At 42.6% G+C, this 16,922-nt stretch overlaps 1 long non-coding RNA gene across 1 annotated transcript in view; it reads left to right on the top strand.

Annotated features, from left to right (window-relative positions):
- The window catches only part of LOC111165048 (uncharacterized), a 29,299-nt gene extending 12,980 nt beyond the window's left edge, over positions 1-16,319 (top strand). Inside the window, exons 3-4 of the long non-coding RNA XR_002642231.2 lie at positions 2,923-3,090; positions 3,386-16,319. This is a non-coding gene — a long non-coding RNA (uncharacterized LOC111165048). The remainder of the gene's footprint in view (positions 1-2,922; positions 3,091-3,385) is intronic.
- The last annotated feature ends 603 nt before the right edge of the window (positions 16,320-16,922 follow it).

Here is a 16,922-nt window from a genome sequence, read left to right as displayed (position 1 = left end):
ATGTGCTGTTGGATTCTGTTTGCTAGTATTTTTGCATCTATATTCATCAGTGATATTGGTCTGAAATTTTCTTTTTTCATAGAATCTTTGTCTGGTTTTGGCATCAGGGTGATGGTGACCTCATAGAATGAATTTGGGAGTGTTCCTTCCTCTGCAGTTTTTTGGAAGAGTTTGAGAAGGATGGGTGTTAGCTCTTGTCTAAATGTTTGATAGAATTCACCTGTGAAGCCATCTGGTCCTTGCTTTGGTAGGCAGATTCTTAACCACTGCGCCACCAGGGAAGTCCTGTAGCTTCTTATTTGCCTTAATATCCAAACTTGGGAAAGGTTTGTGATTTTGAAGTGCAGAGCCTTTCTGAAAATTGGGTGAAGATACTACAGTTTTACAACTTGTCCTAGGGAATAAAAGATTATGAGAACATTAAATCCAGAGTTGTAGGGATTGGTGCACTTTGCAAAGAATGGTGACTAGCATTGAAATGATAGTTATGGCTCACTGAGTTATTTTGATACCAGCAAAAATTACCCTGGGAGCCTCTAATACATTACTTATTCTGTTTGCTATTTATCACTAACTATAGGCCTCAAAAGTTTACAATTCAAATACTGTAAGGTTTAATGTATGAGGATTGGAGTAAGCCAAGGAGGACTTGCTGTGACTTGTAATGAAATGCTGAAGAATTTGTGCCATTTGAGAAGTCTTAGAATATTCCTGTTATTTTCTATAATAATTTGTATTCATGGCACACTTTACATTTTACATTATAGATGGAGTTGAGACCCCTGTATACTATTTCCTTCCCTTCCACCCCAGAAATACATACTACAATGAATCTGATATTTAACATTCCTGTGCATGGTTTACATTTGTATTATATATTAATTCATCTATAAAAATACATATAATATTGCTTTCCATGTTTTGAAATTCTCTCAAAATATAACATACTATATAAATCCTCTTTCAACTTGCATTTTTTTTTTGCTTAACATTCTTTTAAGATTTAGTGTATTGATTCATGTAACTCCAGTTTATTTATTGAAATTTCTATATAGTATTCTTTTGTATGAATAGACCTCAAATTATTTATCCATATTTCCTGTTGATGAATATTTAGATTGTTTTGATGTTTCTCATCATTACAAACAGTGTTGAGATGAACATCTCTGGATATGTTTTCTTGTGCATGTTTGTAAGGATTATTTAAGGTAAATACTTAGGAGTCAAAGTATTCTGGATCTTAAGCTTTTTTTTTTAACTTTACTAGACAACTTTTCTATCAGGAAAGTTTTTGATTACAGGATACAGAAAAGCTCACCAACAGTTGTTTGTGAAATAAAGATTTAATTATCTAACATTGTCAACAAAGGACCCAGTCACTTTCAATCCTTCAACTCTTACTACCTTAGTGTGATGGCTTTGGTCCTCTTGATTGTCACCTCATGATCACAAAATGGCTTCCACAACTCCAGGCATCACAGTCTCATTCCAGTGTCCCAAACAAGAGAAAAGAGTATGTAGAAAAGGGGGCTTCTTTGTTTTTTTAGGGAGGAAAAACCTTCCTATTTTTCTAAGGGTAGACCACTACTGACTTAGGATGGGGACATGTTTGAAGAATAAAGGGAACCCCCCCACCTCTACCCCCACCCTTGGGGACTCTCGTGTCCTAGCAACCAGAAGTTCTTCATCAGACTTCCCTTTACATCCCATTGGCCAGAATGGGGTTGCAGCCTCTTGGTGTCAAGGAAATGGGAAAACATATCTAGCAAAATGTTATAGGATGGTTATGATTGGCTCCAACCAGACATGATTCATACACTGAGCCTAAGGACATTGCTGTTCTAAAAATATTGGGGTTTGGTAAACAAGGAAGAAGAATGGAATGTCTAATCTTTAGGCGATTGGCTACTTCCATACTTTGCAAAGACGTTGTACCAGTTGACACTCCCAGGATCAGTATATGAGCGTTCCTTTTGTGCCATATCCTTGGCAATACTTGGTATTTTTTAAATTTCAGTTTTCTTGAGGTATAACTAACAAAATTATAAGATATTTAAAGTGTACGTCATGGTGATTTGACATACATATACCTTGTAAAAGGATTCCTCCCTTCTAGCTAATTAACACATCCAATGCCTCACCTGTTTATCACATATTTATCTTTTATTTGATGAGAACATTTAAGTTCTATTCTCTTACCAAATTTCAATTATACAGTATAGTGTCAGCAACTATAGTCACCATGTTTTACATTGGATTCTCAGACCTTATTCATCTTTATAGCTGAAGGTTTGTACTCTTCTACCATCCTCTCCCTATTTCCTCCACCTCCTGCCCCCCACCAGTTCTAGCAACCACTTTCTACTCTGTTTCTATGAGTTATGACTTTTTTAAAAAAAGATTCCATGTGTAAGTGATATCATGCAGAATTTGTCTTACTCTGTCTGACTTATTTCACTTTGCATAATACCTTCAAGTTTCATCCATGTTGTTACAAATGACAGGATTTCCTTCCTTCTCGTGGCTGAATAATATTCCATTGTAAATATAAACCACATCTTTTATACATTCCTCTGTTGATAGGCATCTAGGTTGTTTCTGAACGTTGGCTATTATGAATAATGCTGCAATTAACATGTGAGTGTAGATATCTCTTCAAGATCCTGTTTTAATTTGCTTTAGATATATACCCAGAAGTGGAATTGCTGGATCATATGGTAGTTTTATTTTTAAATTTTTGGGGAACCTCCATACTCTTTTCCCCAGTGGGTGCACCAATTTACATTCCCACCAACAGTGCACAAGTGTTCCCTTTTCTCCACATCCTCGCCATTTGTTATCTCTGTCTTCTTCCTTTTTTTTTTTTTTTTTTTTTTTTTGCGGTACACGGGCCTCTCACTGTTGTGGCCTCTCCCGTTGCAGAGCACAGGCTCCGGACACGCAGGCTCAGAGGCCATAGCTCACGGGTCCAGCCGCTCCATGGCATGTGGGATCTTCCCGGACCGGGGCACGAACCCGTGTTCCCTGCATCGGCAGGCGGACTCTCAACCACTGCGCCACCAGGGAAGCCTCAGCATTAAGTTTTTCATTGTAAATATTTTCAGTTTTTTTATCTGCTATATCCTTTTCATTGCAAACTCTATTTCTACTTTCTCTCTTTTTTCTTAATAAATATTGCCAGGGATTTGTCTACATTATTAGTCCTTTTAAAGAAACAGCTTTGGTTGTATTGATAATCTTTATTGTATCTTTGTTTTCTGTTTTCTTAGTTTTTGCTCAAACCTTTGTTAGTTCTTTCCTCCTGTTTTCTCGGGGTATATTTTGATGCTAACTTCTCGAATGGGAAATTTAATTCATTAATTTTCTGTGTTTTCTTCTAATATAGGAGCTGAGAAAGCAAATGCAGAGCCTCCACCCCTACCCATTTTCCTGCCACGGGCCCCAACTCCATGTTTCCAGGACTCACTCATGACCTTCTGTACTGACAGCCCCACAGGGGAAGCTGAAGCCAGACTATAACCCAGAGAGTCTGTTCAGCTATCTCCAAGGAGCGGCAAACCGTCTTCTCCATACACAGCTAGGCTCACGTTTTAAAGTCCAAAACCCAAAACCAGGTTTGTCAAAAGTGAACACTGTATTAAGATACACACACACACATATATATCTACCTATATATGTATGTGTGTGTATGTATGTATCTACCTATATATGTATGTGTGTGTATATATGTGAAAAAATCATAAAGAAAAGCAAAAGAATGATTAGTTCAAAGGTCAGTACAGCTGTTCCCTCTGGGAAGAAGGGCGGAGACGATGTAAAAGATGCAGGGAGATTAATTGATAGAACAAGTGATTAAATATAAGAGGTAACAGAATCAAGGCCAAAATGAAAGAGTTAATCTTTGAGATAAGCAGGGAAACTTTATTTTCTATAAATAATGATGGGAAGGATGTCTTTTAAAGTTGGGAATGTGAGGGAGAAGATTGAAGAACTTCGCATCAATCATTTCGGGAAAGTGGAATAAAGGTCATCTGCTAAGAGGCCAGGGAGCAGTGGGGGGTTGGGTGTCAGGATCCAGTGTCTGGAACATTTTCTTGCTCAATAAATGGGGGTTGAATAAATGCTGAATACGAGTTTTTAAAATATTGGAATAAACACTGTTGGTCATTTGCTAGGAAGTAAACCATGAAAGAATATAAGAAGAAAAGAATACTTGGACAGCTCTGCAGGTTCAAGTGAGGTTAGGTAGCATGAAACTATTGTAGTAAAGCCAACTGGCAACCCAAGAGCTCTGGAGAAGAAAGAAAATGGTGGGCTTGGGAAGGAAGGAGTAACAAAAGGGATGCATTGTAGGGGGTTAGTAAAAGCATAACAGAAATAGCGAGTCATGGGACCAGGCTGGCTAACAAGGGAAATGAAGCAAGGAGGGAAATGAAACCAGGCAGGGAGGAAGAGAAGGGTTGAGGGACTAAAGTTCCCTCCACTGAAGTTTCTCTACTGGCTCATTCCCATCACCATACAAACTTGCCGTTATTTCTCTCATCTTTAAACCAAACCAAACAAAGCCCTACTCTTAACCTCAATTCCCCTGTCGGCTTCCGCCCCATTTCTCTGCTCTACTTTGCAGAGGACGTCCTTCAAAGAGTCTCTTATACTCACTGTCTCAAATTTCCCTCCTCCAGTTCTCTCCTAAACCCACTCCAACGAGGCTTCGCTTCACGGACCTCCACTGAACCCACGCTGGTCAAGGTCACCAGTGACCTCCATTTCGCTAAATAGAGTGATCAATTCTCAGTTCTCATTTTACCAGAGCTATCAGCAGCATTAGACACAGCTGATCACTTCCTGCTGCCTAAAACAATTTCTTCACTTGGCTTCTAGGGCAGCACACCCTTGGCTTTTCTCCTTTGTCTCTGGCTGCTCATTCCTAACTCTTTTTTGTTGGTCCTCCTCTTTCCCCTGACCTTTCAACCCTGGAGTATCTTAACGCTGAATCCTTGTTCTTTGTCTCTTCACCGTCTATACTCACTCCTTGGCATTACTATCTTATTCTAAGCCTTTAAATGCCATCTATGCCTTCCAAATCTACATCTCCAGGCCAGAACAGTCTCCTAAAATTCAGACTCATACATCCATCTCCTACTCGACATAATGGATACCTGAAGTTCAGTTTGTCCAGAACTGACCTTCTGACTGTCCCGCCCTTCCCTTCCCCTGCATCTGCTCCACCCAGAGTCTTCTACTTCTCAAGTGATGTCAAATCCATCCTTCCATTTGTTCAAACCAAAAGTCTTAGTGTCAGCCTTTACTCCTTTCTCTGACACTGCATGTTCAATCAATTGGCACCTCCTGTAGGTGCTTTCAAAATATATCTAGAATCCAGCCATTTCTCACTACATCTGTTACTGTTACTCTGAACCATCACATTTCACCTAGGTAAATAGACTACAATATCTAGAATAGTTTTGCCTTGCTTGTACCTTTTCACTTCCCATCAACTCCCCACAACTTAATCTATTCTCAACATACCAAAGTGGTCCTTTTAAAAGTACATTAGGGACTTCCCTGGTGGCGCAGTGGTTGAGAATCCACCTGCCAATGCAGGGGACACGGGTTCGAGCCCTGGTCCAAGAAGATCCCACGTGCCGCGGAGCAACTAAGCCCGCACGCTGCAACGAAGACCCAACGCAGCCAAAACTAAATAAATAAAATAAATGAAAAAGAAAAGGCACATTAGATCCCACATTCCTCTCTTCTAAAACCTCTAATAGCGTTCCATCACACTCAGAGTAAAAGCCAGAGTCCCCCCAGTGGCCTACAGCATCCTCCACAATCTGCTCTAAAATTACCTGGCCCGGCGCATCTTTACCACTCTCCTTGTCTCTCACTTTCTCTGCTCTGTCCACTGGACTCCCTGCTCTTCCTAGGACACCCCCAGCCTGCTCCTTACTTCGGGCCTTTGCAGTGGCTCTTCCATGGCCTCAAATGCTCTTCTCCTAGATGACATATGGCTGAAGGCTGACTCCCTCACCACATTCATGTCTTTGCTCAAATGTCAATGTTTGATCTAAAATCACGTCAGTGGTGTGCTGGTAAACGTTTATCAGCTACCTGTCTGAGAAAAAGGAGCTGCACTTCGTAAGATCTGCACATTTCCGCGGTGCGAATACTTTGCTGTTTCAGGTTACCAGTGTGATGTCACCGAATTGATGCTGATGAACACGGAGCTGGAGAAGAGATGCCACAATCAGCTCCTGGAAGCCGATTTTCCAGAGCACGTATCACGGCCTTGCAGAGCACGTTACTTATCCCCAAGTATTGTGTGTTATCTGCCTCCTCCCCACCGTGCCCCCAGGGTTTTTTGTCAGTTGTGTTCTTGACGTCCTGTAAGAAGGATGCCGAGCACAGAGTAGGCTGTCAATACCTCGTTAAATGAATGAACGAATTTCCTAATGAGGGTGATATAGTGCAGATATGCTAATATTGATTGACTAGGAGAATGTTCAGGCCCAGAGCTGTGGTCAGAGGGCTTTATGAGGTTGAATAGCAGCCCCTTGTTTTGAAGCTCTTATACTTAACTTAAAGAGCATTATTTCAGACTGTTATTATTATGGGTTTGAATAAAAAGAATAATGTGCATTGAAAACTAACAAAGGAATTTATAGGTGTGCACTCATTAAAAAGAGAGAGACAGAATTCTTGATAGTTTTAGGAATTCTTTGCTGTCACTCTTCTTTAAATAATCTGCCCTAGAGACTTTCTTTTATTCAGTGAATGTGTCAGTGTGACACATTCTTCACATCCTGATCCAGGGCTTTGAACATCTGGATTTTTCTCCTCTTGCAAAAGTATGCCCTCTTACAATTTAGAAATTCCGTTTACATTGAAGCTTGAAATAAAACTTTTTCCTTAGTATGCCACAGAAATCTCTTTCTTCTCCATACACTCACTGACATAGGACCGTGTCAGTGAGTGTGTCGTTTTTATGAGCTCGAAGGCTAATCATGAATGAACCGTCCTGCCTTTCTGAAAGCGGTGCGCTTTCTCACACTCGGATATGATCAGCCTCTGCCTGCACTGCCTTCAATTTGAAAGCTACGTAGCCTATTAACAGCAGTCTCAAGCCTTTATAGGCACATGTTCTACAGCAAGTTGTTCTCATTTATCCAGTTTTTTCAAAGGATATCTTCCACGAATGACATAAAGGTTGAGTGCCATTTAATATTCTCCTCTGACACGTTGTTGGATTTGCTGTTTAGGTACAGGGTGGCCAGGATGGGAAATATTGATGTTATACTTACGTTTTTCTACTTAAAATTTAAAAAAACAATTCATGCCCAATGTAACTTTCCAAAGTCAGAAATGAAAGGAAGACCGGAATACGCATGATAAGTGTAAGTGCTGGTTCTTGGCACTGACAACGAGTGCAGACCTCTATAAGCATCTCCCGAAGGACATTATAGTCAAGATCTCCTGGAGAATCATTTTCTGCGCTGTTTATTTTGGCCTTGCGAGAGCTGTGGCATGCCGAGTGTGGGCTGCGGTGGGGTGGCTGCCGTCAGCAATGTGGCTGCTGTGAATTCCTTCCCTAACTTGGAATTTTCATCATCCAGGGCTGGCCCACGGCAAGGCCTCCTCAGTGCATCCAGGATGAAGGTCTTGCCCTCTAATGCGCTATCCTGTGCCCTTCGCCCTGATGGTTGCCAGATGTTTCCCTGTGGCTCACTGTCCGTCTCACATGTCCCTGCCCTGCGAGTCCTGCCTATTGCTTCCTGATAAGCTTTCCTTCTCCAAGTAGGGACTCTGCTGATCTGAGCCACACTGATGACACCCAGGCCACAGCTTCAGCTCTGCCTGACGATTCCATGCTGCCTCTGGCCAGTCACCACCCCAGAATTTGTCTTAGTCACACTAGGGACCAAGCCACAGATGCCACTGGATCAGTCCAAACTGATCCCCCGTGCCCTTTCCTAGGAAAAAACCTTAAGGTCCTTGCTTTAGTAATAAATTCATTCAACAGCTATTAATTTGATCACCTCATCCTGGCATCTGCCCTCATGAAGCTTATGTGGGAAGTCAGGAGATTAATGGTTAAAAAATAAATTGTAGAGACTGCTGAATGCTATAAAGCAAATATGGCAAGGAGAAGGTGTAAGTGTGAGAGGGGGGCTCTCAGAGAACATGAGGATGGGAGTCAGGAGTTCAGTTAGAACACAGGGTTCCCAGATTCAAATGCAGCGTGTGCCTCGAAACCAAGAATGACAGCAATTCTTGGTGCAGTGAAATCCTACTGCACGTACGTCAGGCTTTTGTTCATGAAAACAGTCAAATGAGAAGATAGAAATGGTGACAGGTAAAGTACAGTGTAAATGTTAAATTAAGATGAGCAAAGGAACACACTAAATTCTAAGGGGAGACATATATACGAAAAACCACAGCTTCAGGTTAGGGATTCTAATGACTAAAGCCTCGCTGGTTCCCCAGGTGAGGTGGATGTAAGCGTGCACAACCATCAGAGGCATAACTCTGCCGTCACCTGTGTCAGAACAGAATGTGCGTGACGTCTGCTTGCGGCGGGAAGCCGTCCTGCTCGCAGCCCCTAGGCTAGTCTGTAGCACAAGTGGTCCTGCTGTATGTCACTTGACTCTGTTGCACTCAGAAACAGGAGCCAGGAGTATGTACCTGATCCTAGGACAACCAATCCAGAGGCTGACCAGTGGCCTGTGAGCCAACTCAAGGCGATAAGCTCTACGCCAGCAAGGTGCGTGCTCTCTCTGTCTGCTACTAGGAAATATGGTAGCAGGAGAAAAAACAAGAAAGCAGAGACCGAGAGGTTGAAGCACATTAACGCTGACCACTGGAGAGACCATCCTTCCTCAGCTGTGGTGAGTAGGTATTAGTAGTATCTGCCCACTCCTCCCCTCCCCTGTCTCCCTGCCAGCCCTTCAGTGGCTCTGACTGACGCCAGCCGCCAGTGTCCTTGTCTCCCCGTCTAAAGATCTTATTTCCAGAACCTGTAGCAGGCTAGAAGTATGAATTAGCACCTCTTAGGACCAGTCCTCTATCAGTGGCTCACCGGAGTTGCTCTATAAGTACTACCGCAGCTCAGTCACCTCTTGGCTTGCGTAAAGCTTTAGTCACCCACTGTGATAGTGCTTAATCACACATCCTTTATTGCCTGCCCGCTACTCTATTCTCTTCCTTACTCCCCCCACGAGTATTTCCTGCACTTCCCAAATAAGGTAGTTGCACTTTAATTCTTGTCTAAGACTTACTTCCCTTAGGAGGCAAGAAGATGATTTAGGCCCTGAAGCAACTCAGATCTTGAGCACCAGTTGCCAACTCACTCCTGAAAAGCTGTGGTGGTGTCTTGGTTTTCGCTTTTTCCTTTTTTCAGGCAGATCCCTATGCGGCAGGTGTCCTTTACTAGTGACCAGAAGGGCCTAAATTCTCAAGGCAGGAAACAGGTGTCTGGGGAAGGAAGAAGTTGGTGGTTTCTTAGAGATAGAACCATATCCTTCTTTAGGAAGTATTTTTGGTAGCTATTTGTTTCATGCTGGGATGTTCTATCAAAGCAAAGGCAGGTTCCTAGTCAAAATATTTAATTAGGGCTTCACAATGCCCTGTCTTTGTGAATATCCTGTGATTTACTGCCATATGAGCATGACAGCATTAAAGATAAGAGGTGACTGTCTAGTACCATCTGTTCATGACACTGTTTTGGGGGAAAAAGCTACTATCCTATGACATTGGGGAATTCTTTGGGAATAATACATGGTTGGTTGTGGAATGCTTATCTAATAGTCACTACTGAAAGAGGGCCGGAGAACCAGGTGATTCTATTGTATTCATTCTGAAGAGAAAACTTGCCTCCACAACTTGAATCTAGACCCATTTGTGTGTGTGTGTGTGTGTGTGCACGCGCATGTGCGTGCACACGTGTATAGAGAGTGGTTACATTATAATACAGTCATATAATAAATATATAATAAAATATTATGTTCAGGATTCCAGGAAAAATGCAGAAGACCTTGAAATGGGTAAAAATGACCTCTGAGTGTCTCGTGTAGCCCGCTCTTCCAGCTTATCTCCACCTTTCATGGTCTTTGAGGTATTTTGTATTCTAGGTTGTAGAAAATGATAATAGTGGAAATGACTGGTGTCCACAGAAATGCAAATGAACGGTGTCAGATGTAATTCATTATCACCTGGTGGATCTTGACCAGTTTTGCAGGCATGTTAAATTCATTTCAGCATTTCAGATTGCCTATATATGTATGGTACTTTGAATTCTCCTTTGAACCAGCTGTAATATCTTACTGGTTCCATCTTTGGTTAATTAGTCAAATAAAATCTTTTACTTGTATTCATTTTATAATAACATAAGAGTCATGATTTTACCCTTTAAAAAATTGCCCTTTGACAACGACATATAGGTAAGGGAAAAAAACCAAGTTGTGCGTTAGCATGAATTGTGAGATCAAGCTTCAAAGTGTAGGGGTTTGTCTGGAAATTGTTGGGAAGTAAGTTCAGAACCAGAGGAACATCTTTAGGGTGAAGACTGTGAGACTCCTCACGGGAAGGTGGCCTGATGTGGAGTTAAGCATGTAGACCTGAGAATCAAGCAGAGATATTTCCAAGTTCGGATCCTACAATTTACTAGCTTTATGGCTTTGGGCAAAACTCTTAACCCTTCCACACAGCAGTTTTCCTATTTGTAAATCAGCAGTATCTTAGGGTTCTTGAAGGATTCATTGGTGCACCTTACACCTTTCGTTGTGCCCTCACACACGAATATGTGGTAACTAGCTATAACGAAATATATTACCATGTGAATGGTCAGAATGTTGCAAGAATAAAAGTGGTTGAGAGTAACATGTGGGAAGGCTCTTCCTGGGCTGGGCCGGTCAGGGCCAGTCATGGCCAAGGAGATGCAGGGGAGCTGTGTACTTGTGGGGTGAGAGGCAGTGGGCTGAATAGAGGGAAGTCACCAATTACGAGGTGAGCAGTTGGGAGGCTTTGGAGGAAAATGAAGTAGCCAGTGTTCTTCCTTCCTCTAGAGAGGCCAGTACTGGAGCTTCTAACACAGATTGCAAGGTCTATAAAGCCAGACTCCGAATTCAGTCAGAAAAGCCACACAGAGCAGAAAACAAAGAGTTCCATGCTTGGGTTTTGCGTCAATCCAGAGTTCTTGCCAGGAGACCAGGAGAGGCAAAGATAGGGACCAGAAGCAGAGCCCGAAGGCTAGACCTAAGAGTTCATGGTGTCAGAATTAGGGAACTGGTCCAGTCCCTGTCCTGCAGCCACAGGTGAGTGGCAAGTCTTCATCCTTTCATTGTAAACTGTGAGTGTTGGACTCTGATTCCCTAAGGCTCCCCAGCCCAAAGATGAGTAAAAGTGGCATGCACCCCACGCATGCATAAATGCGCACACACACACACACACTCACACAGTGCTTCTGAAAGTGCCAGTGAGGGGCAGCCAAGAGGCAAATTACACCTGATAGGAGCAGCGGCGGCGGCAGCAGCTGACTTTTGAAGCCCAGAGTCAGGGCTCCCGTTGCTCCATTTCTTCTCTTCATAGGGTTTTGGGGAAGCACAGATCACTCACAAAAGAGGAAGGCATGAAAATATAAACAAGGGGCCTCTTACTGAGCAAATGACAGAAGTCCCTAGGACACCATCACTGTTTCACTCCTGGGTGCTTTTTTCATTAGATATATTTACCCTTCTCCTTTGTCTGTCTTTCTTTCATTTACAGAAAGGTTGAAAAATTCACATGCAAGAGTCCATACAACCCCCAAAACAGAGTCCTCTGTTTAGCTGGGCAAATCCTCCTCTTAGCCTCCCTTGAAAGTATTTGGGGGAAGGGACATCACCTCGCATCTGCTCTGAGCCTGTTCCACACTGCAGTTGCTTCTCTCATTCTTACTGGGGCTGCTGGTGACCTTGTTGCTGGTCACTGCCTGGAGCCCCTGGATGGCTGTGCTACTTGGCACACGGATGCCGCCTCTGCATTGTTGTCAGCAGAGAGGTGAATGTGGGACCATGCCCTTTGTATTTCTCCCAACACTGTCACACAGACTGTAAAGACACCTCAAACTCTGGATGGGTTGGGGAAATGGAGAAGGTTGACATTACAGCAAGAAATCTACTTGGAGCTGAACACGGGGTCCAAGTCCCATGATCTGTAATTCTTAGTGCCAGAAATCTCTGAAAACTGATTTAAAATATTTGTACTCACCCATAAAGGCTCTGCTCTCTGACATCACTCTTTGGTTATGTTTGCTGGAACTGTTTCTGGCTTCAAGAAAGAGCATGCTCTCAGAGAGTGTCAGAGTTAACATTAGTGCTAGGAGCTCACATCGGTGGGAATGACTATAGCCCAACTTGGCTATGCACCTGTGAATGAAGCAGTAACATGGTAACAACAAAATAGTTTTCTAGAGACAATGACCCTGATAACATGCTGCTGAGAGAAGTAAAAGAGAAAGAGCCTTTCTCTAGGTGCCTGAAGATTAAGGGCCTTTTTGCTGTAGTATTTTAACTTAAAGCAAAATTTGTTTTCCCCACCAGATAGCCTTCTGCTGGCAGAGGTAAAGGTGTTTATTTCAACCAGCTGTCTCTTACAATCACAGTGAACCTTTCTTGGCAACAAAAGTTCACACTGGAGATTAGTCAAAGATAAGGTTAAAGAATTCACTTAGGGCATAAAGGTTTGTGCCTTGAATGGCAAGTTTAGGAATATAAACTTTGTAATAATGAAGAGGTTTTAAAAGTTTTTAAGCAAAGTATACAAATTCAGTCAATTCTCACTATTTTCAGTAGTTATGTTTTATAAAATTGTGGTAACACTGAATTAGTGAAGACGGACCCATTCCTCCTGGGGAAATACGGGGTTAATGAAAATTAATTTCAAAAATTAAGGTGAAAAATCCAAATGCTTAATATGATTATATAAATGTGGCAGGATGATGGATATTTTTTCCATTTTAAAATAGAAAGTGTATATTAAAGGTGAACTTGATAATAAAAAATATGATTTGGTTAAAAAAATGAAAGAAAAATGTTCATCTATTATAAATGGAAGTTGGTGGCTGTAAGGAGAAAAACACCTAGAGTTAGTAAATGTGGTTTGCCCTCAGCTTTAAAATGCTCTTAGTACTTTACTTTTACATGCTGTCACCTTGTCTCTGCATTCTTAGAGCAGGAACATGGATGGCTGGGTAGGTTTCCACATCTTGTTGTGATAAACAAAGGGAACAACATGGAAATTGTCTTTCCATCGACTACCGCATCTTAAAAGAAAGCGACTACATTGTGCTCAATTTTTTTCCTGTCTGTATTAATTCTAGATATCTTTTTCATTGAACTTGATGGCAAAAATTATTCTATGGTTTTACTTTTTAAAAACTCCATTACTTACAGTAAAATCAATAAAAATGGCTCCTTTGCTGAGAATACCCACATGGCTGAAAAAAGAAAAAAATACTGTACAGTAACAACAAATGGATTTCAATTGTTTCAGCTTAGATTACTCAAAAGTCCCTTGAAGTGAACGCAAGGATTTTTTTTTCTCTCTTTTAAGAGGAAAATGAATGAATGAATGAATGAGGAAGTGAGTGAAGGAAGCTTGCCAATCCTGCTTTCTTCAAAGGAAATGCTTGCCATGTGGAAAGTGAAGATGACAGACAACAGTCGCTCCAGCTGTAGCAAGATAAAGAATGAGTATTAACGATTGCTTTCAAATCAGCCACAGCTCTTTTTCTTTTGCCTGCAGCTGATGCTGAGGGGATACTGGGTCTCAAGAGACTCCTGGAGTTTAGGTGGCTGTCTTTCATCCAATCACCATTAAAAAGAAAAGTCCTTGTTCCGTTCGCTTTCATAAGACTTCATGTTTTTAGCATTTTAATTGTGTTTGTTCACTCCGGTGATGAAACAGATTTTTTTCCCCAGACTGCTTTCTGTCTGGTTGTTTTGTAATCATAAACTATGTTAGAAGTAATTTTTTTTAGAAGCCCAAACTCCCATTTTCTATTCTATTTTATGTAGGTCAGCACTTGAATGAAATAATTTTCTTTCTTAGTGCACATTTATTATTTAGGGTGTGTATGTGTGTGTTTAAACATATGCATATATTGTATATAGCTGTCTGCATATACTGGTATACACACACATATAAACACATACATTGATGTGTATATGGATATATAATACTGATGTATGCAGATATGTACATACACACACCTCTAGTTTTTTTCTTTTATTTGCCCTTTAAAGATTTTCTGTTATGTTCTTTTAGACTGTGATAGTTTTAGGACTCAGCCTGTGACCTCAGGTGTGTGGCAGGAGGCTGACATCACCAGCCCGGGGAGACGGGGTTTGTTTTGACTACTGTATCAGGAAGGAAAGAGCTGCGTAGATGTGTCCTGGAGAGCTCAAGAAGCATGTCTGACGCACTGAAATCGCCTGGGTCAATGGTTAGTCGCTCCCACAGAAGCCAGGCGAGGCAGCATCCTCCGCACTGTCATTGTCCCTTGAGCCAAAGCAGAGAGGACCTCGGGATGCCCCCCTGCTGGGTCTGCCCTCAGTTAGGATGAACTCACATCAGAGTGGTTCTTTAAAATCACTCCTGTCTTCGATGCAGTGGGGCTGTGAGGGGGAGCTGGCAGAGGAGCTGGGGTGAATGATCAGTGTGCAGCCTTCTCTCTTTTCTTTCTAAATCTGCCCACTCAGCCTGAAAGCTCTGCTTTCGGGAAGGATCCTAGGGGCTGGGGACGGTCCTGTGTCTGTCCGTGAGCAGGCCAGGTCAGTGCTCCATACTGCCAGCTGGGGAACCCAGAAAGATGCCTCTCTTTCTGCTCTCAGTGGCGGCCAGGTGCTGCCTGGTCCCCGCAGCCACACACCGGGGCCCTGCAGAGCCCCAAGCACCGCTGCTGCCTGGCAAATTTTGCACTTTCGTGCTCCTAGATAAGGACCTGATTAGGTGGACAGCTGTGGCAGCAGGACTCTGAACAGGCTAGGAAGGCCAATCTAGGTCCTGTTTGTACCTATATGTAGTCACATATGAGTACATTTTGGGGGGTGGGGGAAGACAAGAGTGAGAGTGCAAAAGGGGTGCAGGAGGAGGAAAGAATAGGCATCTCTTGCTCCCTGTTATATAACACTCTCCGTGAGACATATATGCTACCCTATGCCGCTTTTGAATTTGGATGCTATTTTAGTGGTCACTAAAAAAAAGGATAGTGAAAGAAAAGCTCGCTCCTAAATGCATACCCAAGCTGTCCCTAATTTACAAGATGCTCTGCAGTGACTACAGGAGTCTCCCCTCCTGCCTGCTTCAGAACTGGGCTCCATCACCTATCATCTCTTCAAATCTTCAACTTCCTTACATTTCCAGCCTCCTTTTCCCAGGTGGCTAGCCTACAAATACTTGCAAGAATGCATGCAAGGATCTATCAGGCAAAGGAAAACATTCATTTGAACTTGTGCTACCTCTATCAAGTGCCCCATGGCTCCTTCCTTTTTATACAACTTCTCAAAAGAATAGTTTACACCCACTATCTCTACTCCTTCACCTTAGGTTTGCTCTCAGGGCGTTGCAATCTCTCTTCTGAGCTTATTGCTATTGGAAGGCTCTCATTGTTTACCAAAGCCAATCTAATTTTCAATCCAATGGACTCTATCCTTTATCTATCTGGACCTCTTTGCTGCACTGACATCAGAGCATAAATCTCATCTGGGCAGGGATTTTTGTTGTTTTGTTCTCTACTGTATCCAGAGCATCTGGAACGGTGCCTGGTATGGAGTCTGTGCTCAATAAGTATTTGTTGAATGAATAAACTGACGAGTTCTTTCCCAGGATTCACTGAAGGGTCCACTCATGGGCTTCAGTGACTGGGCACCCTCCTGGCTCTCCTTTCTGACCATCCTTTTTGCTTCCTTCACAGACATCCTTTCTGTGAACATCCCTGCGTGTTGCTATTCCCCAGGGTTTCTTGCTGGTCTCCATCTCTTCTCATTCTACATACTCTCTCTGAGGAATTGCATCCACTTTATGTCTTAGTTACCCATGTAAGCTGAGGATTCCCAAATTACATCTTCCGCCATGACATTCCTTTTGAATTTCAGGCTTAAATATCCAAACGTCCGTTGGTCATCTTTCCTTTGCATTCTATAAAGTGCCTCAAAAATCGACATTTCTAACACCGAATCCTCAGTCTCATCTCCAGATCCACTTCTCCTCTTGATCTCTAGTTTGGAAGCATCCGCGGCCACCTTATCACCAAAGCTAGTGTAAGCGAGGACTTTAGTATGAGCCCCTGCTTGGAGTTAGACATGTCTTGTTTGCATTCGTCAGACTGGAAAGGCGGGTCTGCCTAGGAAACCTGTTTACACAAGGGATTACAGCTTCTCTTGGGAAAGGACTCATCCTAAGGGAGGGAGAGATGGACAAATCAGGCTGGCTTGAAATTGCTGAGTATGGGAACTCTGATGGTCATCTGCAACCTCACCACGCCAGGAAAAAGAAAGGAATGCTGAGAAGGGTCCAGGGTAAACAACTGTGGTGCTGGGTTGGAGGCTGAAACTTTCCAGGAGAGGCTCAAAAATGTCAGATAGTAAACCTTTGTGCTTCCTCCTGAAGGGTCTTTCTGGGTCTCCCTCTTAGCTTTGACTCTTCCTTTGGATGGTTGTTGACATTCTTGAGTCACCCGCTCACTCTGGGGCTGGTGGAGTACAGGAAGCCAGATCCTTCCTTCTCTTCCCTCCACGTAAAGCAGGGCTGCAAACTCATAGTCCTGCACAGTTCATCAGCTTCAAATAACAGAGTAGCCTCTGCTACCGATAAAGTGCGCTTGCCCCGTCTGTGCTCTGTGTCTGTGGTTCTTGCTTGGAGCCTGCAGTGGAAGCCAATGAAAGATG

This window comes from Delphinapterus leucas, chromosome 12, assembly GCF_059928025.1.
Source record: "Delphinapterus leucas isolate spDelLeu-1000000601 "Yukka" chromosome 12, BTC_Dleu_Yukka2, whole genome shotgun sequence".
Classification (NCBI taxonomy): Eukaryota; Metazoa; Chordata; class Mammalia; order Artiodactyla; family Monodontidae; genus Delphinapterus; species Delphinapterus leucas.
Note: the sequence above shows the minus strand (reverse complement) of the source record. Positions and strands in the feature narration are given on the sequence as shown.